This window comes from Euleptes europaea, chromosome 5 (genome assembly GCF_029931775.1).
Source record: "Euleptes europaea isolate rEulEur1 chromosome 5, rEulEur1.hap1, whole genome shotgun sequence".
In the NCBI taxonomy this organism is placed as follows: domain Eukaryota; kingdom Metazoa; phylum Chordata; class Lepidosauria; order Squamata; family Sphaerodactylidae; genus Euleptes; species Euleptes europaea.
In genome coordinates this window covers 95,914,460-95,938,078 of record NC_079316.1, presented here as the reverse complement: position 1 = coordinate 95,938,078, position 23,619 = coordinate 95,914,460, and the positions used below count along the sequence as shown (strand labels likewise).

General features: G+C 43.8%; 1 protein-coding gene across 1 annotated transcript in view; it reads right to left on the bottom strand.

Annotated features, from left to right (window-relative positions):
- JMJD1C (jumonji domain containing 1C) overlaps window positions 1-23,619 on the bottom strand; it is a 200,601-nt gene that overhangs the window by 146,323 nt on the left and 30,659 nt on the right. The gene's annotated exons all lie outside the window — the stretch shown is intronic.

Below are 23,619 nucleotides of genomic sequence, written 5' to 3'. Positions count from 1 at the left end.
ATAAGCAATGATACATAGATCAATATAATAGGTATAAAAGTTTTATTATTTTTCAACTCTTCCTTTTAGTCTCTTGCCTTTAAAACCCTACAGGATTGCCATAAATCAGCCACAATTTGATGGCACTTTATACATGCAAATAAAAGAAAGTTCCACATCATTAGTAACAAATATACTATTTCTGAAATTCTTCGTTGCATTATAGCCCAAGCCCAAATATAACCCTCTAATTTAAAAACAAACACAACAACACAACTTATTAGAACTAATAAAAATGAAAGAAATTCAACAGGGCACTCAGTTACAATCTCATTCATAGGTACAATAAATTAGCTCCCTGCCAGGATTACAGCTATTAGTACCTGAGCAAATGGTGGCTCAGCCTCCCCTCCTGTCCATAAGGGCTACTGTGCCATTGATAGATGGTGGTGCCAACAGCATTAGTAGTTCTGAAGGCTCTATGGGGATGCCATCATGAACACTGTTGCTGTCCAGATGTAAATATGATTTTAGATAAATGGACTATTTTACGTAAGTGCCAAAGAGATACAGAAAGTTGGGTACACACTTTTAAAAATTAAAAAAAGAGCTGGGGACCTATAACCAAACTTCCCAGTGAGGAACTATTTGGAAATTCTGTTCTAGGAAACTACAAACTCTCATGGGCCTGAGCAAGGTGATTCTTCCTCTCCCTTTTCTACTTCAAATGTAACTCACCCGTTCTCAACAATTTACTCCTCCTGCTGTACTATGTCCTCATCAGGCCATTTTTAGGGTGCTTCATTTTTTTCCTTTCAGTTAATTTCCAAAGTCATATTTTTCTGTATACCTGGCCCCTGAGTAGGGACCTTGTCTGTGTGTGGTCCCATTGTTGGGCTTTTATTATCCTTTCAAGGGCCAGACAAATTACTGTTAAATAGAACCATAAACAATAATACTGGAATCTTGTGGCATTTGGCATGAAGGATACAGGAGGCACTACTTGCTCAAAAAAAAGTGAAAGGAGTGTTTGCAGGACTATACACAAATTCCTGGGAGGTGAAGACTTATTAAAACCATGGATTGTAAGAAATGATTACTCCTTTAGGAAAAGAAGGGGACACTTTGGGCATTTAGATTTCTGGATAAGGGAATCTGTGGCTGGTACTGGAAGTTTCTGCCAATCTAGTTCTAACTCTGAGGAGGAGGGTGTCTTCAGATCAGGTTATTTTCTTCTCTTGCTCAGGGAGGCAGGAACAACAAACTCTATACTTCCTGTCTCCTGAGGGAAATGACTCCTCCCTCCTCCTTAGCTAGTTTGTTTCCTGCCTTGTATAGGGAGAGCAGCTTGTGCAGCCCTCTGCTGTTCTTAGGAAATTTATTGTCGAAGGCTTTCACGATCAGCGTTCATTGGTTCTCGTAGGTTATCTGGGCTGTGTAACCGTGGTCTTGGTATTTTCTATATTTAGGAAACTTACTTGCTTAGCTTTTATTCGACATCTACTTGCTTTAGTGTTAGTACTTTGTGTATCCCCCAAGTCTAGTCCATCTTCCCCAGTTTCTGTTCTGTGTGGCTCTCTTTTTGCCTCAGGCTAGGCAATTTTTTCCCACCTAAACAAAATGCCGGAGGCCCACAATGATGAGATCTCGCCAGAGGATTTAGATCCGGGCTCGCCAGGACCAACCCTCCTGTAGCTATGGAGGTGACTTGGCAAAGAAGGGAAAGATGAAATCTGGCACCAAACCTAAGGAGGTCAGCTCAACCAAATCAAGCAAGGACGCCAAAAAGAAAGGACCTTCTGACGGCTCAAAACCTAGCGGCGCAAAATGAAGCGCCGTGGCTTCTAGCCCTACTTCAAAGGTAAGCGGTGTAGCTGCTAACCTCACACCCCTTGCACCTCAGGCTTTTTCTGAAGCTTCAGAACAGCCCCTTTTACAAGCCAACAACCAGAGTTTAACAGCTGGCCATAGACCTTTACACGAGATCTTCTTCATCAGAGCAACCTGCCTCACACATCGATGGCAGAAAAGCACCGGTGGGTAACATACTTCCCACCCCCGCGGTTGCTCAGATGGAGGCCTTAAGATCAGAGCTCTTTCGGCCTTAAGATCAGAGCTGGCCGAGTTAATGAGGAGTGCCTATGCAGACGGGCTTCAAGCCCCTCAAATCTCCTCCCCAGCTCCTTTGGTGCATGGCTCCCTTCCCCCTAAGGCAACCTTACAGGCTCCCAGGGAGAATCCTAGTGAACTACACCATGACTGCCAAGGGTGTGGGGGTCAACGGTGGCTCACAAAAACTGCCCAAAAAGCCCCCCTGCCAGACGCCCAGAGCCTCATATGTCCCCTACATCCTCAGATGATAAGGGTAGGGAGGAGGGGGAATTCTCATCCAACGAGGACATCCCATCTACGGAGAAAAAGCAGACTACGTTATTTACACAAGAGGAGTTCCAGCCCCTCCTCTCTAAGGCTCTAGCCACCCTGGATTTGTCCGAGGACTATGATCCTCATTCTGCTGACAAGTTAAAAGGATCCAAGGTTCTTTCATAGGCATTTCACTTCTTCAAGGGCAATCCCAGTGCCAGATTATTTCACTACTCTGCTGAAGGCCAAATAGGAGAAGCACTTGGCCAATAAACAATTTCCAGCAATTACAAAGTAGTTTTACTCCTTAGCCAACTCCACCATGCAGTTGTTGCAGGTCCCCCTAGTGGAGGCTCCTGTCGCAGCACTCCATTTCTTTGATCTCGTTGTCAGAGATGGCCTGGGGGCAATCAAAGACCCACTGGACAGAAAAGCAGACCTCGCCATCAAAAGGGCACATGAAGCCTCTTCACTGGCGATTAGCACTTCCATTACCTCTGCCCTCATTTCCATAGTAGACGTGCAAGTTGAGTCAGCTTATTCCAGAGGATAACAAGAGGGCTTTAGGAGTTTCTAGAGTTCTGAGGGCAGTTACCTTCCCGGCAAACTCTACTCTGGACACCATATCCTTTTTGGCACAGGCCTTGACCACACAATCTGCTGCTAGGAGGGCCTTGTGGCTTTGCCCATGGCAAGCTGATCCATGATCCAAATCTGAGCTGATGAGGTTCTCCTACCAAGGTGGCAAGCTCTTTGAGGATCCACTGGAATCTATCCTTGTGGAATCTAAGGATAAAAAGAAGTCCTTGCCCAGAAGCATACGCAGGGAGCACAAGGGTTACCCTGCTAATTCCTTTCGTTCCTTCCACTCACTCCCCCAGTTCCACAATGATCAAAGACGGGGCCGATGGGCGCCGTCCAGAGGATCCTTTTGCATGGGAGGTCCCTTTTTGAGAACATCACATTACTCCCAGTTCCACGGAATAGATCTAACAACAACTCCCATCCAACGAAGCAGTGACGCCACTCCACCACCAGTGGGAGGACAGTTGAGCCACTTTGCCAACTGCTGGGCGGCTGCCCAGGCAAATCACTGGGTACTTCAGATTGTCAATCAAGGATATCGAATAGAATTCTCCCATATCCCTCCAGACAGCCTCATCACCTCTCCCTGCCTCTCAGCAGAACCAAGCTTTTTTGCACCGCTATGGCAGTAAAGCACCTCATGGACATCCATGCCATCGAACATGTCCTTCCATCAGAACAGTTCTCCGGCGTATACTCAGTGTTTTTCACAGTTCCCAAGAAGAATGGTATGCCATCCTGGGTCTGAAGTTTGTCAACTGGCACATCAGCCAGAAGCATTTCAGGATGGAAACACTGCAGTCCATAACAGAGGCTCTCCGATCCGACTCCTTCCTTACATCGATAGATCTTACTGCAGCATGCCTTCATATCCCCATTCATCCCAGTCACTGGTGATTTCTGAGATTCCTCTTCCAGGAGCAATATTTTCAATTCCGTGCATTACCATTTGGACTCTCCTCGGCACCAAGAGTCTTTACGAAGGTTCTTGTGACCCTAGTGGTACTAATTTGCAAACAGGGTGACATCCTCATATGCGCCCCTTCCAGAGAATATGCAGTTCGTTCTGCAACTGCTGGAAGATCGTGAGTTCTTAATCAGAGCAAAAGTCATCTGGAGCGCTCTCAAAGGCTCCTACACCTGGGAGTCCTGAGAGATACAACCCTAAACTCCCTACTGCAAGAGAAGGTAGTCAAACTAGCAACTATAGCCAAGCATACTCAGAGATCACCAGCTGCTCATCTTATGGCCCTTGCCAAACTACAGGGTGTCATAATCTCCTGCATTACAGCAGTTCCTTGGGTCAGTTCCATGCGAGACCTCTGCAGTGGTTCCTTTGCCCACATCAGCAAGACATTCTGAGAAAAAAGAGCAGGAAGCTCCTCTTTTCCAAGGAGACCCGCCAAAGCCTCAATTGGTGGTCCATCTCGACCATCCTATCCAAGGGCCTTCTGTACCTTCACAAGTCTCAAAGTCAGTTATTCACCGGTGAAAGCCTATTGGGCTGGGGAGCAACATTTCAAGACCAGCAGGTGTTGTATTTTCAATACATTTATGGTTAAAAGTATAGATAATTGACAAACTGCAGCATGGATTTAAACTACAAGTAATGATTTTAAGCTTCAAATGTAAATCTGCATGGGAAAGAATAAGTTGTTTGTGAGTTGTTTGTCTGAGAAAAGATGTTTGGAAGGCATTTGGAAAACCACAGAGCAAGGTCATCTTCAATGTTCCCAGACCTTGGATAATCATTTGAAGTCTGGGAATATAACCAAAACCAGGCTGTCAAGGTTGCTGATAGTAGATGTAGGGGAAAACACAGATGTAGAGGAAAACACATTTTTGTGGTTTCTCTTGCTTTTAAGTCCAATATGATTATTTGTTTGGTCTTTGTGGTTAATAAGCCTTGAAGATGAAAGTGTGAAAACTGGGAATTTATTTTGAGAAAATATATTGATATCTATGTTTGGGTGTTATTTCCTATGTCATCTGTTTGCCTGACATGAGATCAAAGTTAGGAAAGATGTTTGTTAAAGGGATATTTTGACTTATGTCTTTTGATGGCTGAGAATATTGTAGAATTCTCATAAAAATTTTCTACTGATTCTCAAAGCAATTTTCATTGGTTCTCAAAATAGTTGACCTCTGGAAGGGTTTATAAAGGGACTTAAGATTGTAAGAGGTTGGATATTTTTTGCCAGGCAAGCTTGCATGCTGTCTGTCTGAGAATTATCCCTGGCATGACACATTGATGGGTATGTAATTCTATTGTATTTTTCATTGTAGTTTTTTTTACTGTATTTCAGATATGTAGTAATTTGTTAGAATCTGTTAGATTTTTCCATGTGATCTAATTTTCATATATTTCATATACATTAGTGAGTTTTTTACTTTTTTATTAATAGTATTGAAGCATTAACAATAAAAAGGAATTTAATACAATGCAAAAGTTGTGTCATTGCTTGAGATGGCTGGTTAAATAGGATAAAGTATTTTTAGTGAAATACAAGATCTAGAAACATAGCCACTTATCGCAGCAATTGATCTGCTTGACCGGCACAGGGGCTATGGAACTTACCAGAAAAAAGCCTAAACATCAATGCCCTGGAGATCAGGGCCATCCTAAAGGCCCTTCACCACTTCGGCCCTCAGCTCACAGGCAAGCATATACTCATCAGGATGGACAATGTGGCAGCAAAGGCCCACATGAACAAATAGGGCAGGTCATGCTTTTCCATCCTTACAAGGAAGCCAAGTTAGTCCTCACTTTGACCTCTGGAAGCCGTCAACATCTGGATGAAGCAGAGTGGGAGCTGAATCGGGAAGTTTTCCATCAGTTAACCCAGACACTCGGTACCCCTCTGGTGGATCTGTTCACCTCGTAACACAATCATCAACTCCCAAGGTTTTTCTCCTGCTACCAGCAATACAACGTGGAAGAAACAGATGCACTTCTGGCAGCATGGCCTCCGGGACTTCTGTACGCGTTCCCTCCACTTCCTCTGATCCCAAGGGTTCTGCATCACATCCATCTCAAGGCCATAATCCTTCTGATCGCACCAGACTGGCCAAGACAGCCGTGGTACCTGGCCCTCCCCAAAATGTCCTTCAGGAACCCCTAGAGGTTCCCAGACAGACAGGACCTACTGCTCCAGGGACCCATTTGCCATCTGGACCCGGGGTGGTACAAGTTGACCGCTTGGTCATTGAGAGGTGGAGGTTATTAGTGCTCAAATACAATTCTGACATCACAGACACCATTCTGGCATCACAGCATCCTTCCACTCACTGCATTTATAACGTCACCTGGAAGGCATATGATACCTGGTGTCATAGCAAGTTGATAAACCCACTTAAACCTTAGGTGGGTAACCTTCTGTCCTTTCTCCAGGAAGGCTGACGACTAGGCTTAAAAGCTGCAACCATGCAGCTGGCAGCTATCACTACGCTGGTTCCTTGTGTTTCAGGATACCTTTTGCCTAAACACCCTCAACATCAAGGCATTTCTGCAAGGAGTTATGTCCACTTCCCCAGCAGTGGGCCATAGGTTTCCCACCTGGAAGCTTCATACTGTTCTCTCAGCTCTTACAAAATCACCATTCAAACCTATCCATACTGTTGACCTCAGGTAGCTCAGGATAAAGGTTCTGTTCTTAACAAAACAACACCAGGCTATGGAAACTTAACAACCAATATTAACAGAAACTTAGCATAATACATAATAACAAGGATCAAACGTATCAGAATTGTAACACACAAGCGCAAATGCGCTAACCTAACCTCACAAAAGAGGTAAAAATAAATATAGTCCAACAAACACACAATGAACTTCGAGTTAAAGTGTCTTCTGCAGGGAATAATTGCCAAAATGATCAGGAAAATGTACTCTTCAATGGATGACTGGCAGTGATAAAGGTAGATCAAGGGAGGTAGATGTTCCGGATAAAAGATTAAGATCCGTTTGTGCCAGTGGCTTCATCAGCCACCAACCCATACAAAGAATTTACAGTTCAAAGACATAATAAAAATGTTTCAACAAATTCAAAACATATTTACCATTGAATATCTGTCTCTTTTACTGTCCTTTCATGATTCTTTCAAACTCTCGATGAGTCAGCTTCTCTAACATAGCTCTCAGCGTAGGAAACTTAGCCTAAGTTTCCTACGCTGAGAGCGATATTAGAGAGGCTGACTCGTCTTTGAACTGTAAATTCTTTGTATGGGTTGGATCTGAAGATGCAATCCGTACCTCAGAGCAGTAGGTGCCTTCACGGTATGTAGTCCAAGGCTCGTTTCCTTTACAATATTTGAATTTAGCTACTGGGTTGCATCTCTGAAATAATTTTAACTTTTAAAAACCACAACTAAACAGACATAACATTGCATTTTTTAAAAGTTCTTTCCCCGGAAAGCCAAGCTATGTGGCCCTATGAATAAACCAACAAAAAAGGGGGGAAACTCAACCAAATATGTGGAGAGAGCTTCCAATGTTGAGCTATACACTATAGCAAAATAATTACATGACTGGTCCAGCATTAGTCATTTACATTGATTTTATATCAACTATGTATAAGAATATTATATCTGATATTTTTATTTGTAGCCTATATTTCAGGCCCTGCGTTTTTAATAAATGTAATTATTTTGCAATAAATGTAATTATTTTGTTATACTGTATCGTTTGTAGCTCAACCTTGGAAGTTCTCTAAACCAGGCATTTTCATATTTCCAATGGCAGCAATAAAGGACAATAATTTCAGTGTGGATCAGGAACCTGCTAGAACTCTCTATTTGGACATTAAGTAATCAGAAACTGAAATGAAAATGCCTCATTCATTGATAGTAATTGAAAAAAATCACTTCAGTAATACCTGAAAACAATCAGACCAAGTGCTGGGCTTAGAACTCAAGGTCAGAGGTAGGTGAAGAGTGCCTTAACAGATATGTAACTGACAGGGACAATTATCAATCAAGCAGAGTTACACTCATAAATCTTGCCCTCAAAGGAGATTATGTCTGTCTTTCAGAAGTATTATTTACACCAATCACATTGCTGGATCATTGGCCTAGGAGGAAGACTTATTTTATTTTATATAAGCAGCAGCAGTTCTTGTTTGCTTGCTGTTCTGTTCTCTCTTGGACTACAGCTGTTAGGCAGAGGACACAGTGCTTGGACACAGGCAGGCAGCACTGCAGACTGGAATAGAGAGAAATGCCACATTCACCCCCTTGGTGATAGGCAGCATCTGCTGTCCTGTCTTAATGTGTGCGCGCGCTGCAATAAGTAAGAGGGTGAAACAGATAGGCTAGGGATAAACCAAATAACATGAGCAATCAGTGATGAAGCTGGATGAGAGATGTCTTTAATGTTCCCTAAAAGTAGCCACAGGGAATGGGTGTGTACAATTTGGAAGAGGGTTAAATCAAGTCCCAAATAGCATCCAGATAACAGGATAGAACAAGATGCAACAGCGCAGATAGAAGCAAAGCCAAATGCAGTGGAGCACTGACAATGAGATTTGGATGCCTGGAACACACAAAAACAGACAGCAGTGCAAGGGGCTAGATAAAGATGAGAAAAAGAGTGTTTCTGTCCTGCTTTTGCCATAACCGGATATTTATGGCAAAAGCAGCATACCAGAATGTCTTGCTTTCACTTAGATCAGTGGTTCTCAACCTTTTTCGAGTCGCGACCCCCTTTTACAATTGCCAAGTAACCTGTGACCCTCGTCACATTTGCATAAATTTGCCTAAATTTGCATAAATGACATTTTCAATAGGATAAAGAAAACACATTTGTTTTTTTGGCAGTCCAGGGTATCCATATATATAATTACTTTAAATTTTAAAGTTTAAAACAAACAAGCAAACGGTATTACCACCTGTTGCGCAGCGGCTGTGACTGTGTGGAGAGGCAACCTTTCCTGGCACGGAGGAAAGAGTGCCTCTGAGCATGCACTGCATTCCTTGTCCTCCCCTCTCTCCCCAAAAACTCTTCCAAGCAGGCCGGGGCTCTCGCGAGGAAACCCCCTCTCGTGACTGGGACACTGCTTGTGCACAGAACTGCAGTTATCCCTCAAAACAGAGCTCCGTTTAATCACCTCACGAGAGCAAAGGGCCAGGAAAGAGCCGAGGGACGCTTATCCCGCTCAGACTTTTCGTGCCTTCTTCTCCCCTCCGCCAGTCACTGCTCCTTCTGCGCCTCACCGAACCTGAACACTCGAGGGGGAAATCCTGAACTGCGCATGCATCTCAACTCTCTCCCCCTTGGCCTTGCCAGAGCGGAACTGATGACTCGGGGCAGAAAAGTGAAGCCACACTACAGACATGCGCACTTGGATTCCAGGCTGAAGCTCCCGCCCCACCTGAGTGCGGCTAAAAGTAAAAACAATGTGGCTGTAGCGGCCTCAAGGGGGACCGCCCTCTTCTCCTCCGAGACCTGAACTGACTGAGCCAGGGGAGCTTCCTCGGCCTCCCACAAATCCTGCCACGTCATCCTCCTGGCGCAGGTGAGACCGCGCCCAGGGCTGGCCCGCCCGCCTCTCAGCTGGGCGGCGGGGCTACAGCTGGTGTGCGGTGGCGCACCGCCGCGTCTCTGCAGCCCGGCTCCTTCCGGCAGTCGGCCCGCCAGTTCCTCGCCTCTCTGCTTGGGGTTTTCCCTGCCCTCGCGGACGGATCAGGGTTACAGGGCATCTGGGTTAGTCCTGGACAGCCTGGGATGGGGGCTGTCCCAGGACAATGGCAGCGACCCCCCAGAAAACACTTCGCGACCCCCTTGGGGGTCCCGACCCCCAGGTTGAGAACCACTGAATTAGATGTATATCTCGCTTCTATCTGCTGACCGGAGACAACAACATTAAGTGAAGGCTAAGCATCACTACTGCTAGCTAAGCTTTCCATATCAAGACATGAACAGACAATCCTTAGAAGTAAATAAAATTAAACACAGCACAATGTCGTCTTCTCCAAAGACAATATATTAAACGGGCAGTATGCTAGCACAGAGAACCTGAAAGCATGCAAGAAACTAAAACCTCAAATACATATTCTTAGACCAGTGCATGGTATAATTAGACTCTGCATTTCTGATCTTGTATAGAATACTGTTCCTTAAAATGATCCATAAAGAAACGACTGCCACATCCATATACAAAGTGGGAAATGAAATGAAAAATATTTTACATAGTCTATAAAATATGTTTGCAACATGTTTTTGTAAATAATTATTCAGCTATACTCCATTTAAATTCTACATGTGTTAATCACTATGAACCATTCTAAACCCTACTTTTACACATCACCACAGCAGCAAATGAAAAAGGCTGATGAAACAAAATAACAGTTGGAAGATAGGGGAAAAATCTTACAGAAGTTAAGAATAAGCAATGAATTGGATAAATTATATTCATTCCATTAATGGGGCAAAGGTGAGAGGCACATTTTAAGAATGATGTGGAAATTAGTAAGAAGGTGTGTGTGTGTTTGGAATTTTCTCTCCTGCATAATTTTACAGGCCTTTAACAAGAAACGAAACTCCTGATCAATAACAGCCCATCCGCAAGAACCCAGTCAAAAAAGGCTCTTCTGTAGTATAAAAGAGCACTTCAAGCAAACTCCATACCCACAGAGGTCAATATTCCCAGCTTGGCTGGGAATACTGCTGCTGCAGGATCCAAAGTGGGGTGTGCAGCCCTCATGTCTGCAGTCATATTGTTGATCTGAGAGCGGGAACCCATCAATTGCATCTGGATGCTCTAAATTCAAAGCCTGGTATAATGAATAAGTAGGAAGCAATTCTAAGGCCTTTGTTTGTCTCAAGTCCATTTCATCTTCTTGACCTCAGAAAACAGCAGCTGGAATTAGACACTGCCTGGTCATCACATTTAGGAAGAATCATAGTGTCTGAAAGCAGGGAGCTTTTCTGGAGAGTCAGAAAAACAGTGGAAGGGCACTCCTCCCTTGCTGCTTATTCTCCCCGCCTTTTAAATTAAATTTATTTATTTATGTAAGGGATACAGAAGGAAAGAGGGGATGGGTCCGTCAGCTAGATAGCTAGATAGATCTTTTATATATCTTTATCTATATATATCATTATCGATAGATAAACAATAACCTGAATATAGCATCTATTTTTTCTAACTAAGTAAGCAGACTATCTTTAAACATTTTAACTTCAATTCTACAAAATTTTAGCTTTATAAGACTAGTTAACCCATTTTTATAACTTTAACTTTACTAAAGACAGAAAAGACCTACATATAATGATCATAATCACTGTTTTTCCTTGTGTATTTTTCTCAGCCACCAGTTTCTACGTATCTAAAAAACAGTTTCCATTTATCACTAAACTGACCAGAAGTTTCCTCTTCAGTTATATTCATGTTTGGCCATTGTGGCGTATTCCATCATTTTATCTTTCCATTCTTCCACGTCAGGTAAAGTCGATTGCTTCCATCTTCTTGCAAGAATAACTCTTGCAGCTGTCGTAGCATACTTAAATAAATCTTTCAATTGTATAGACAGTTCAGGTGGCATTATCCCAAGTAGCAGGGTTTGGGGTCTCAGTTCAAATTTTTGCTGAAACGTTTTTTGTTACTCACTGAGTCGTTTTCCAATATTGTTGCAATTTCAGTATCGTATCTTAACGACTTGTAAAATTTTCCAAGCAAATGATCACCATTCTCAGTTATTATTGCCTCTAAGTCCGTTAAGGTTCTCATCGTGCCAGTCTTCAAACAATCCTCTTTAAGTTTAGACTTTAATTGGAGGTACCGTATATACTCGAGTATAAGCCGAGTTTTTCAGCCCCAAAAAAGGACTGAAAAAAGCCAACTCGGCTTATACGCGGGTCAATACGGTAGGCGGGGGAGGGGGGAGAGAGGGGGAACTTACCGCCGCCATCCCGCACGCCTTCTCTGCAGCCTGGAAGAGGCCAGCGGGGCCTGCCTGAGCGCAGGAAGGCCCCCCCCCCGCGCCTTCTCTCCGGCCTGGGAGCGGCCAGCGGGGCCTGCCTGAGCGCAGGAAGGCCCCGCCGCCGCCCCCCTGCCGCCCCCCCCCCGCGCCTTCTCTGCGGCCTGGGAGAGGCCAGTGGGGCCTGCCTGAGCACAGGAAGGCCCCGCCGCCGCCCCCCCCGCCGCCCCCCCCGCGCCTTCTCTGCGGCCTGGGAGAGGCCAGCGGGGCCTGCCTGAGCGCAGGAAGGCCCCGCCGCCGCCCCCCTGCCGCCCCCCCCGCGCCTTCTCTGCGGCCTGGGAGAGGCCAGTGGGGCCTGCCTGAGCGCAGGAAGGCCCCGCCGCCGCCCCCCCGCGCCTTCTCTGCAGCCTGGGAGAGGCCAGCGGGGCCTGCTTATATGCGGGTCGGCTTATACATGAGTATATACGGTAAGTTAGCCAGTTCAAATCTTTGATTTCTTTTTTGAGCGTTTGCAGACTCTTGACTTCACCATCTTCATCAATCATATACTGATTTATAAGATAAGAATCACTTTTCCACGCAAGATCTTCATAATATGCTTCAATCAGTGACATTATAGATGGCGTAGAGGGAGTAATTCTCTTCTTGTAGCTATCCCATACTTTTAATAATGTTGGTTTAATATCGCAATCTTCCAGAATTTGTCTTTGAGTCTTTGGTGTTTTAGAATTCCATAAAATTTTGTGAAACCCAGACCAAAGATCGGCTCTTTCTAAAACAAGATTCCTATTTTTTGGAAATGTGATCCATTCTGAGATCCAACTCAAACAGGAAGCACGGTAATACAGCTTAAAGTTAGGCAGCCCTGAGCCACCTATTTTCTTATAGTCTTGTAGTGTTTTAAGTCAGACTCTAGGTTTCTTTCCGTTCCAGATGAATTTACCTTTCTTTGCCAACCATCTATCACTTTTTCAATTTGGGCCATTTGCAGAAATTAAAACAAAGTTTAATTGGTTCTTGTAGGTTATCCGGGCTGTGTGACCATGGTCTTGGTATTTTCTTTCCTGACATTTCGCCAGCAGCTGTGGCAGGCATCTTCAGAGGAGTAACACTGAAGGACAGAAAGTTTAATCTTGGAAGCACATTCATTTTTACCATCGATATTCTGCCCAACAAGAAAATGTTAAGTCTTGACCAACAATTCAGGTCTTTTTCTATTTCTTTCCATACCCTTAGATCTGTGATGATATAAATATGCCTAAACAGCTCACTGGGTCTTTGGGTTACTTGGCATCTGGTCATCTCTTTGATTTGCGATTGCTCTTCTTCCGTAAGATTAAAAGTTAAAATTTTAGTTTTGGCCTTATTGAGCTTATGACCTGAATACTGTGCAAATCTTTCAATGTGAGCTTGTATATTAGATACCACTTCCACTGGATCTTGGCAGATTAATACCACATTGTCAGCATAACTTTTAATTTTGTGTTTTTCATTCTTGTATCTCATTCCTTTTATGTTAGAGTCCATTCTGATATAGTTTGCCAAAACTTCCATTGTCAAGTCGAATAGCATCGGAGACAAAGGACAACCTTGTTTCGTACCCTTGGCAATATCAAAATCTTCAGATAGACTTCCGTTAATCAAATGGTGTGCTTTTTGGGTGGAATAAATCGCTTGAAATATGGTATTAAAAGCTTCTCCGCAGTTCATTTGCTTTAATGTTTCCGAGATAAATTTCCAGGAAACATTATCAAATGCTTTCTCAGCATCCAAGAATATAAGTGTGGCCTTCAATGAATTGAATTTTATGTATTTGATAGCACTAAGAACCAGTCTAACATTATCTTTCGTCTGTTTTTTGGGGATGAATCCGGTCTGGTCTGGGTGCACCAATTTAGCAATGCATCTGCAATCCTTTGGTAAAAATGGAAAGAAATAATTAGCAGTCCACATTTAAAAGGGAGATTGGTCTCTATATCCTTTTGGTAAGTATGGATCTGTGCCTTCTTTGGGCATTAAGGAAATATGAGCTTCTTGCCATGAATTAGGGATTTTCCCAGTTTCAATCATGTCGTTGAACATCTTGAGCAAATTAGGAATAAGTTGTTGTTCAAAAGGTTTATAAAATGTTGGGGTAATCCCATCTGGACCCGGCGCCTTATCTTTTTTCAAGTCTCTGATTAAGTCTACAATTTACTGTGTTGTAATTTTTTGATTGAGACTTTCTTGGTTCTCCATCATTAATTTCGGCAGACCAGCCTGAGACAGATATGACATTAAATCTTCTTCCTGCAGATTATCTTTGGCATAGAGTTGTTTTAAAAAGTCTTTAAATATTCTTTCAATTTCCTCTTGCTTGTTGTATGTTGTCCTGTCCTTTTTGGCTCCCAGAATTTTCCTTTTCATTGTTTTTTGTCTTATCTGATTTGCCAAATATCTTCCCAGTTTTTTTGAAATATCTTTGCTTGGCATATTTGATTTTTCTTTGTAGTTCTTCCGCTTCAATGGTTTCAATCTTATGTTTAATCAATTTTATTTTCTGCTTTGTTTTCTTGTCCAAAAGGATCTGATGCCTCTTCTCTAAGTCTCTCAATTCCTTTTGAAGGTCTCTGTGGGTTTTTTCCTTATTTTTTTTTTATTTTGGCGTTAAAAATAATCATTCTGCCTCTTATGAAAGCTTTGCTGGCATCCCAAACCATGAAACTTGAGATATTTGGGGTGTCATTGATTTTGAAGAACTCTTCAAAATCTCGTTCATATTGCTCCACTACCTTTTTTCTACGCAAAATTTGTTCGTTCAATTTCCATCTTCTCATACTGGATTGTACCTGTATCCAAGATACCTACAGTGGATTGTGGTCAGAAAGAGTTCTAGGAATGATGTCAACTTTTTTCAGTTTTGTCAACAGAGACTTGGAAATCCAGCACATATCAATTCTGGAATATGAATTGTGACCGTCTGAGTAAAATGTATAGTCTCTAACATTCGGGTTCTTGATTATCCATGCATCCACCAGATTAAGTTCTTTCATATACTGAAAGACATTTCTTAATAGTCTTCCTCGGGAACTGTTAAGAGATTTGTCTATAATTGGGTTTATTCCTTGCTGCTTATTCTGTAGGCCTCCTAGAGCACCCTCACAGCCCTCAGTTAAAGAACAACACATCTTATTATATTTATATCCCGTCCTTCTTCCAAGGAATTCAGGCAGCATACATGGCTACTTCCCTCTTCCATTTTACCCTTACAACAACCCTGTGAAGTTTGGTTAGGTTAAGAGAAAGTGCCTGGCCCAAGGTCAACTAGTGAGCTACATGGCTGAATGAGAATTTGAGCCTTCATCTTACTACCACACCTTGTTTGATACTATTAACAATAACACTGTGCTGGCTTACCGCCAGCAGAGTCAGAATATAAAGTTGCTATGAACCAAAACAGAGATAAAGCAACATTACCCACTTCCATGGATATGTCAGGAACAGTTCACAAGCAATGTAGCCTTGTTTACTCACCGAGAGGGCTCTTTCTGCTCTGAGGTAGAAGGGCATCTTAAAGCTTGGGTTCTCCCGCCCATTGCATGGAGAAGCAAGATCAATTTTCTACTTCCTGTCTCTCTGGCGGGAAAGCCTGTAGCTTCCAGTTTTCAAAAGCCAACTAGTGGAGACAGGATTAAGAACTAGGTACAAATATGGTAGCATACACAACGTGAAAAAACACAGAACTATGTCACTGGACAACTAAAGAAAGGTTCCAGGTGACAGATACAAAAAAGGGAGAACTATATACAGTAGGATCATCCCTTGCCAACATTAGGAGGCCACCCAGGATGTTAACTATACTTTTTTGGGTGGGCAAGACATTCTTCTGCCCTGACCTGGATGGCCCAGGCTAGCCTGATCTCGTCAGATCTCAGAAGCTAAGCAGGGTCAGCCCTGGTTAGTATTTGGATGGGAGACCACCAAGGAATACCAGGGTTGCTGTGCAGAGGAAGGCACTGGCAAACCACCTCTGTTAGTCTCTTGCCATGAAAACCCCAAAAAAGGGGTCGCCATAAGTCGGCTGCGACTTGAAGGCGCTTTACACACACACACAAGACACCCTTCTACCTCAGAGCGGAAAAAGCCCTCTCAGTGAGTAAGCAAGGCTACAATCCCGCTCTGAGGAAGGGCAACTTGAAGCTTGGGATGTCCAAGAGCTGATATTACAGGTGGGAATTCACTCATCCTCATCTTCAACAACATACTGCAGAATGCTTCTGCCGAAGGCAGCTTCAGCGGAAGCATAGGTGTTGATGTGGTAATGGCGAATGAAGGTGGACATTGAGGACCAGGTGGCCGCTCTATTTATTTCCTCCCCCGAGGTTTGGCTGTTGGAAGCTGCGGTGGCTGCCGCACTACGGACAGAATGCACCGTGATGCCGTCCGGGACTGGCAGCTTGTTGCATGGTAGGCGTCTGCAATGCACAGTTTTATCAAGCGACTCAGGGAGTGTCGAGACATCATGCGCTCCCTGTTGGGATATGAAGAGAGCGTCGGAGGATCTGAAAGGAGCAGTGCGATTGATGTATATTCTGAGCACCCGTCGCACATCGAGGGTGTGCCATTATCTTTCTTTGGAATTGGAAGGTTGATGGATCTCCTGTTACCTGTGAATAAAGGGAGTTCACCTTGGGAATGAAGGTTGGGTTGAGATGAAGGGTCACCTTATCACTGTGAAAGACACAGAGTTCTTTGTGGATGGAAAGCACTCCCAGCTCAGAAATCCTTCTGACTGAGGTGATGGCAGTGAGAAATAACACCTTCATCCCGAGAGTTCTAAGAGATACTTCTCTAAGCGGCTTCTCCTTCTCAAAAGGAGCATTGCTGAGGGCCTGGAGGACTATGTTGAGACTCCAGGTGGGGAATCGGTGGATGGGAGGTGGGTTTGTTTGGGAGACTCCCTTGAGGAAGGCTCTAACCTGTGAATGGTTAGCTAGCTGGTGCCTGTCCAGAGTTGGGATAATCGTAGAGATGGCCAAAATCTGTTTACGTAGAGTAGTTGGTCTAAGATTTTGGGATACTCCATCCTGTAGAAAGGCGAGCAGAGAGGGAAGATCAAAAGAGGATCTTTTGCCTTCCTCCAGCACCACCTCACAAAGGCCTTCCAGGTATAATTGTATATTCTCCTGGTGGAGGGGCATCTGGCCTCTAGGATGGTGGTGTTGACATCATCACTCAGGCCCAGCTGGGCTAGCCGGAGCCTTTCAATGTCCAGATGGTTAGTTTGAACCAACCAGGAGCTAGATGGAAGATGGGCCCCTGATGTAGGAGGCCTGGGAGTGGTGGGAAGCGCCAGGGACTCTGGATGGATAATTCCATGAGGTGCGCATACCTTGGCCGATGAGGCCAGTCTGGAGCGATCAGGAATACAGTGGCTCTCTCGATTCGAATCTTCCTGAGCACCTTCAGCAGAATGGGCAGCGGGGGAAAGGCATACAGGGTCCCCTGCGGCCAGAGAGCCAGGATGGCATTGACCTGCTCCACCTGAAGATGGTAAAATCTGATAAAGAACCTGGGTAGAAGATGGTTCGTCCTGGAAGCGAAGAGATCTACCTCGAGGGGACCAGATCTTGCTAAGACTATCTGAAAGGCTTGTAGGCACAGCAACCATTCCCCCTTGTCCACTGAGTGGCAGCTCAGGCAGTCAGCTTGTACCTTCAGAGTCCCCCAAACATGTTCAGCTCTGAGATCCAGGCGGTTCTTCTCTGCCCAGAGGATGATCTTATCAGCCTCTAAATGGAGAGATGATGACCTGGACCCACCCTGCTTGTTTAGGTGGGCCTTCACTGCGACGTTGTCGGTCCTGACGAGGACATTCTTGAGTTGAAGGCTGGGTTGGAAGTGCCGGAGACTCAGGTGGATGGCACGAATTTCCAGGATGTTGATGTGGAGGTTACTTTCTGACGGAGACCACTGTCCTTGAACCATCTGTTTCCTGGCAGTTGCCCCCCAGCCTTCTAAGGAGGTGTCCGTGAAAATCTGCATGGGATCCGGAAGAATGAATGGTTTCCCCTTCAGAAGATTGGGAATGTGCGACTACCAGCACAAGCTCTCCTTCACCTGAGGAGTTAAGGAGATCACTTTGTTGATCTTCTGCGTGATGTGGGATTGGTGAGGTCTCAAAAGCCATTGGAGTGATTAGGCATGGAAGCGATCCCAGGGGGCGGCTGACGTACAAGAAATCATGAGGCCCTGCAGCCGAGCCAGATTGAGATGAGATTGGCAGACCTTTGAGGTTGCCCTTGCGAATAAGGCGATCTTTGTTGCTTTTTTCTCTGGAAGACAGATGTGTCTGCTCGAGTGTCTATGACTACCCCCAGGTGGAGAAGTCTTTGGGTAGGTTCCAGGTGACTTTTTTCTAAGTTTATCAGATACCCATGGTCTTTGAGCACCTGGATGACTCTGGCAGTGTGGGCATTCGCCGATTGGTATGATGGAGCGCAGATGAGAAGGTCGTCTAAATAGGGATGGACCCGAATCCCTTCCCTTCTCAGGAAGGCCATGAAGGTAATCAGGACTTTGGAGAAGACTCTCCGCATGGAGCTGAGGCTGAAAGGAAGCGCTCTGAACTGTAGGTGCTTGTTGACGTACAAACCTTAGGAGCCTTCTGTGGGTGGGATGGATGGGGACATGCAGATATGCCTCTGGTAGATCGATGGACATTATATAGGATATAATGGTGGAGTGCCTCCGTGATGGATGTGAGGGTCTCCATGCGGAAGTGTTTGGAGGCCACGTACCTGTTAACAAATTTTAGATCTAGAATGGTCCTCCAACCTCAGTTTTTCTTGGGTACCGTGAAGATCGAATACACCCCCAAGAAGCGTTCTTCGGGGGCGACCTCCTCCACGGCCCCGATGTTAAGCAGATATGAAGTATGGCATCCATGGTTCTCAAGTGCTTTGTTGCAGAGCGAGACGTTGGAGATGGGACAAAGCGGTCCAGAGGCGTGGTGCTGAATTCGATTTCGTATCCCTGCTGGACAATTTGAAGCACCCATGCGTTGGGTTGGGAGTCCACACATTGGGAGCTGAAGAGCTTGAGTCTTCCTCCCACAGGAGCAGGGGTGGCGTCATTGCTTCCTGGTTTTTGCAAACTTGACCCCTTTTTCTCCTCGGAACTGTTGTTGCTGAGAGGAGCGGTTATAACGGCAGGAGCAATGAAAGGTTGTTGGTCCAGGATGAGTATCATTGGTCTTGTCTGAAGCGAGGGAGGTTGTGGGATGAGTGAAAGAGCGTTTTTTGTCTTTAGTTTCAGCCAGCATTTTGTCCAGACGATCTCCGAACAACTTCCCTTCCTGGAGAGGAAGGTCTAGAACAATAGACTTAGATCTAACATCAACCTGCCATGCCCTGAGCCATAGGGCTCTGAGGATTGCTACATTGGAGGCCATGAATCTGGCCGAGCAGGATAAAAAGTTGCATAAAAGTTGCATAAGAAGTTTTGCTTGCTTTATTTTGAAGTATTGGTGCAATTTTGTTTCTCTTTTATCCCAAACTTAAACAGTGTGTTTGAAAGTAACACCCATTCTGTTAACTTATTTCCAAATAAGTATGCTTAGGAATCCAGTTTCAGAACATATATTATAAATATTACACTTTTGTCGTGAACTAATGAATACAGCACACTGATAAAATTATTGTGTTCTTATAGGAATGTCCTACTGAGAGATAACTGGGGCCATACACAGAGCATGGGGTTTGTATGCAGAAGATCCCTGCATCTCCAATTAAAAGGCTCATCTAGTAGGTGATACCCCAGCATGCGCCAAGGTGGGGTGCAGAGGAAGCATCTCTACAGCTTGCTTTGGATGGATGCTGGATATTTTGTGCTTGGCTCTGTCTTCTGTGGCAGCCATTTTGTGCTTGGCATTTATGACCCCTCTCCCCAAATGCCAAATGTACGTACAGGTGAAAAGGGTTGAGGACAGAAGCCTTTTTTATAGTAAAGAAACAAAAAGAAAGAAAGGACAGGGGAAAAAAGAGACTCCTAACTACCCAAAACTATTTTAAGGAAGTGAGCACAGCAAAGCTATGCAGCTAACGTGCTCTCCCCAGCAAGGCAGGAAGGAAAGTGGAAGCTACAGGCTTTCCTGCCAGAGAGACAGGAAGTAGAAAATTGATCCTTCCTCCCCAAGCAATGGGCGGGAAAACCCAAGCTTCAAGATGCCCTTCCCTCAGAGCAGAAACGTTTGTTCTACACAGACTTCCTCATTTCATAAAACACTGACAAACACAGGAATGAAATGTGATAATTCACATGTAATAGTTCCATTAAGAAGAAAGCCTCGAGAGAGCAGGCTGCATTGTTAGAGTCTAGAGTGAAAGATAGCTCAGTTATACATGCAGACACACGTATGGACACATAGGACAAACCCTAAGTGAAAGTTCAAAAGGTGGTGGTAGAAGTTGTTCATTAATATAACAAATGTTTTCTATACTGCTAGGGAAATATTAAAGTATGGTCATTTCTTTCGTATTCAGCACCAGTGCAATCAGAAACAAAAAAGCCATACCCACCCATCAAATATAATTAAATCCATTTCAAACCTTAGCATATATGCATTTCTGAAAGGCACATCAAGAAAAAAATTGTCTGCTGAAACCTGATGACTCCTTCAAAATATAGAAGAATCAGGGATTGAAGGGAAAGTGGCAAGCCCCAAGAGCCCCTAATTCTGCCATCCCCATCTTCATGCTTCCCCCAAACCTTTTCTTTCCTGTTATGAACTGGTGCTTCATTAGTTAAGTTCTTATCCCTTTCCTTATCCTAGCAAACCCCAGGCCGCTGGTAAAGTTAGTTCAGCTGTAACTAGTACATCCCACCTTCCCCAACAATATACAATAGGACTGTACTGACTTAAGTAGCTACTAGAAGATTCTTTGATCTCAATGCAAGAAAATCCCTGCCAACTAAAAGCTTACTCTCAATAAGTAGACTAAGAAAGTCTACATAAATGTGGGGTAAATCAAAGTTCCATCAGGTCTGGGGTACATTTACGTGGGAAGGTTTCTTAACATACACAAGAGATCCTAAAGACAGTCAAATAATAATAAATCCAATTTCTGTCCTACAAATGCATTTATTACAACACCATGGCTAAAATTTATACCTGTACAATGCAGCAGATTCAAAACCCTAGGAGTGGCCATTGTGCATTTCAGAACATGTATTGAATGGAGAAGGTACCAGTCCCTGTTATCAACAGTTAAAGCATCTCAAATAGTAACTTTCTCTGCCTGAACATTGGACAGTGGAATCCCATTATAGTAGACAATACTATGTTATTTGACTGTACAATTTTGACAGTACATGACAACTTCATATGCTCAAGACTGGTCAATTGTGGCCATAATCTTCCTTTCTGCCAACTTGGCCAAAGATGCAGCTTCGATATTCAGCATCCACTAACAGAAGATCAAATTGATACAAGTAAATAGATTATTGGCTAGGAGAACTTGAGCACACTCAGTTATAAGAAGCCACTGTGAATTATAATACAAGTCAGGAAGTAACTGCTCAGCTAATGTACAACTGGAGCACCCTACAATTTAAGGATGACTCAGGGAGACACATGCCCAGATGGACACTAGCAGAGAGACACACACATTTGGGCTGACTGGAGAAGAATGAATGATGGCCAAATGGATTCTCTGTTTGAAGTTTAATGTCAGGAAACAGTAATTAGGAGAAGCTATGCGCCAACTGGACTTTTGTCAGAGCCAGTCAAGATAGCAGGGCCCAGTTTAAGCAAAGGTTACTCCCTTCTCATTAAACCAATATATTACTAGCATTATAAGATCCTTCCCCTCCCATATGCCCCTTTGAATTCCACTCTGGTTTACATAAGAATTTTCTTAAATCCAGAGTTTAAAAAGTGTAGTACAAAGTTTTACAGCCATTGTACATGTGAGAATGAAACATGACTCTTGTAATTCCATCTCAAAGTTGGCTTCATTAAAAATCCTAAATTCAGTATAACCTTGAAGAATTTGTAAAGCTCATAGGAAAAGGAACATCTGCAGGAAAAGCTCCAGCCCTGGAACTGGTGGTATTGTCAAAGTATTCATCAGATAACTCACTTTCCTGAAGCAGGAGCTGTTTTCTTAAATTTCCACATCTAAGCAGCTGAACCTCCCCCTTAAAATACTGCTGGAAATGCAAAGAGTCATGCAACAACCAGTTGTTGGCCAAAAGTTCCAGATGGTCCATGTTTCACTTTTAATCTTTGTTTTGGTTGGAGGGGGAGCACACACCCACACATGCCCAGAAAAGTATTAAAATGCTGTAACATTCAAGAGAACTGGTCCAAAATTTAGAAATTCAGTTTTCTCTGCAAGATGTACTTAACTCATAGCTTATGCAACAGGGTATATTTGATTCAGATGTTAACTTGCTTTGATATAAATATCAGAACTTCTAAGTACCTGAAAAATCTTTCAAAGTACTGGAAGTGTTTTTTAAAACCTTTTAAAGTGCTATGCTAAGTAACTAAACACAATGTATGTTGTCTGCCAAAGTGAGAGAAAAAACTGTCTAGTCTACCGATCACACCGTGTGCTGGCAAGTTTTCAAACATCTGCTAAAGGTCAGATTTCACCCTCATGGAACCAATCAATGGAACTACACAACTCTTAGCACTGTAAGTAGTTCCCATCCCTGCCCCAAAAGGAACTTTTTTACACGACAACCAGCTAACTTTATCAAATATTAGTACTATTCCTTCCCTCTGCTATAGGATGTCCTACTTCTCTGACAATTTAAAGTTACTTCAGATTCATTTATATTGTGGATATTCAACACTGCTTTAGCTACAAATTGTGCTCAAGTTACATGTTCAAATGTAATGTGTTGCCAATAACTGAGACAATGATTTGGCAGTACAAAAACAATGCTTGAGTTTGCACGCTCCCTCAGCCCCTTTCCCACCCCCAACTTCTATAGCAAGCTCAGCCTAAATTACATACTTCCTATTTAGTACAAACCATACTTTGCTGTGACATCAAAACGGCCAAACTGTTCCGCTCATCTGCAATTTGTGTGGAAGGCAAATTTTAGTACAATAGCAACTATGGTTTAGACTAAGCATGAAGTAATTATAGCATTCGTTGGGATGGGGAGATAAGCACGGGCAAACCACAAATAAACTGAATACAGTCAGGATGAGAGTTCAGAGTCCTAATGTTTTATTTATCTATTTGATTTATATCCCACCCATACCCTGGCAATGCCAGTCTCAGGGTGGCTCACAACATATTGCACAATTTAAAAACATACAATTCCAGTTAAAATTCTTCAACATATTAAAAATTCTAATGGTGCCCTTAAACATTCCAGTGGTGGGTGCCAGTCAAGTAGAGATAAAGAACTATCTTAACAGGGGAGGGATCAAGTTTAGGAATAAGCATGACTACTAATATAAATGAGAGTAGGAAAAGGGAAGAGCAGGGGGAGAGGGAAGGGAAGGGAGGTCAGCTAAGATGGAAAACCCTCAACCCTAGGCCTGGTGAAACATCTCAGTCTTGCAGGCCCTGCAGAATTGCAATAAATCCCGCAAGGCCCTGGTCTCATTAGAGAGAGAGTTCTACCAGGTCGGGGCCAGAGCCAAAAAGGCTCTGGCACTGGGTAAAGACAGCCAGATACTCTTTGGGCTGAGGACCACCAGCTAGTTGTTTCCCACAGAATATAGCGTTCTCCGGGGGGTATATCAGAAGAGACGGTCCCACAGATACGATGGCACCA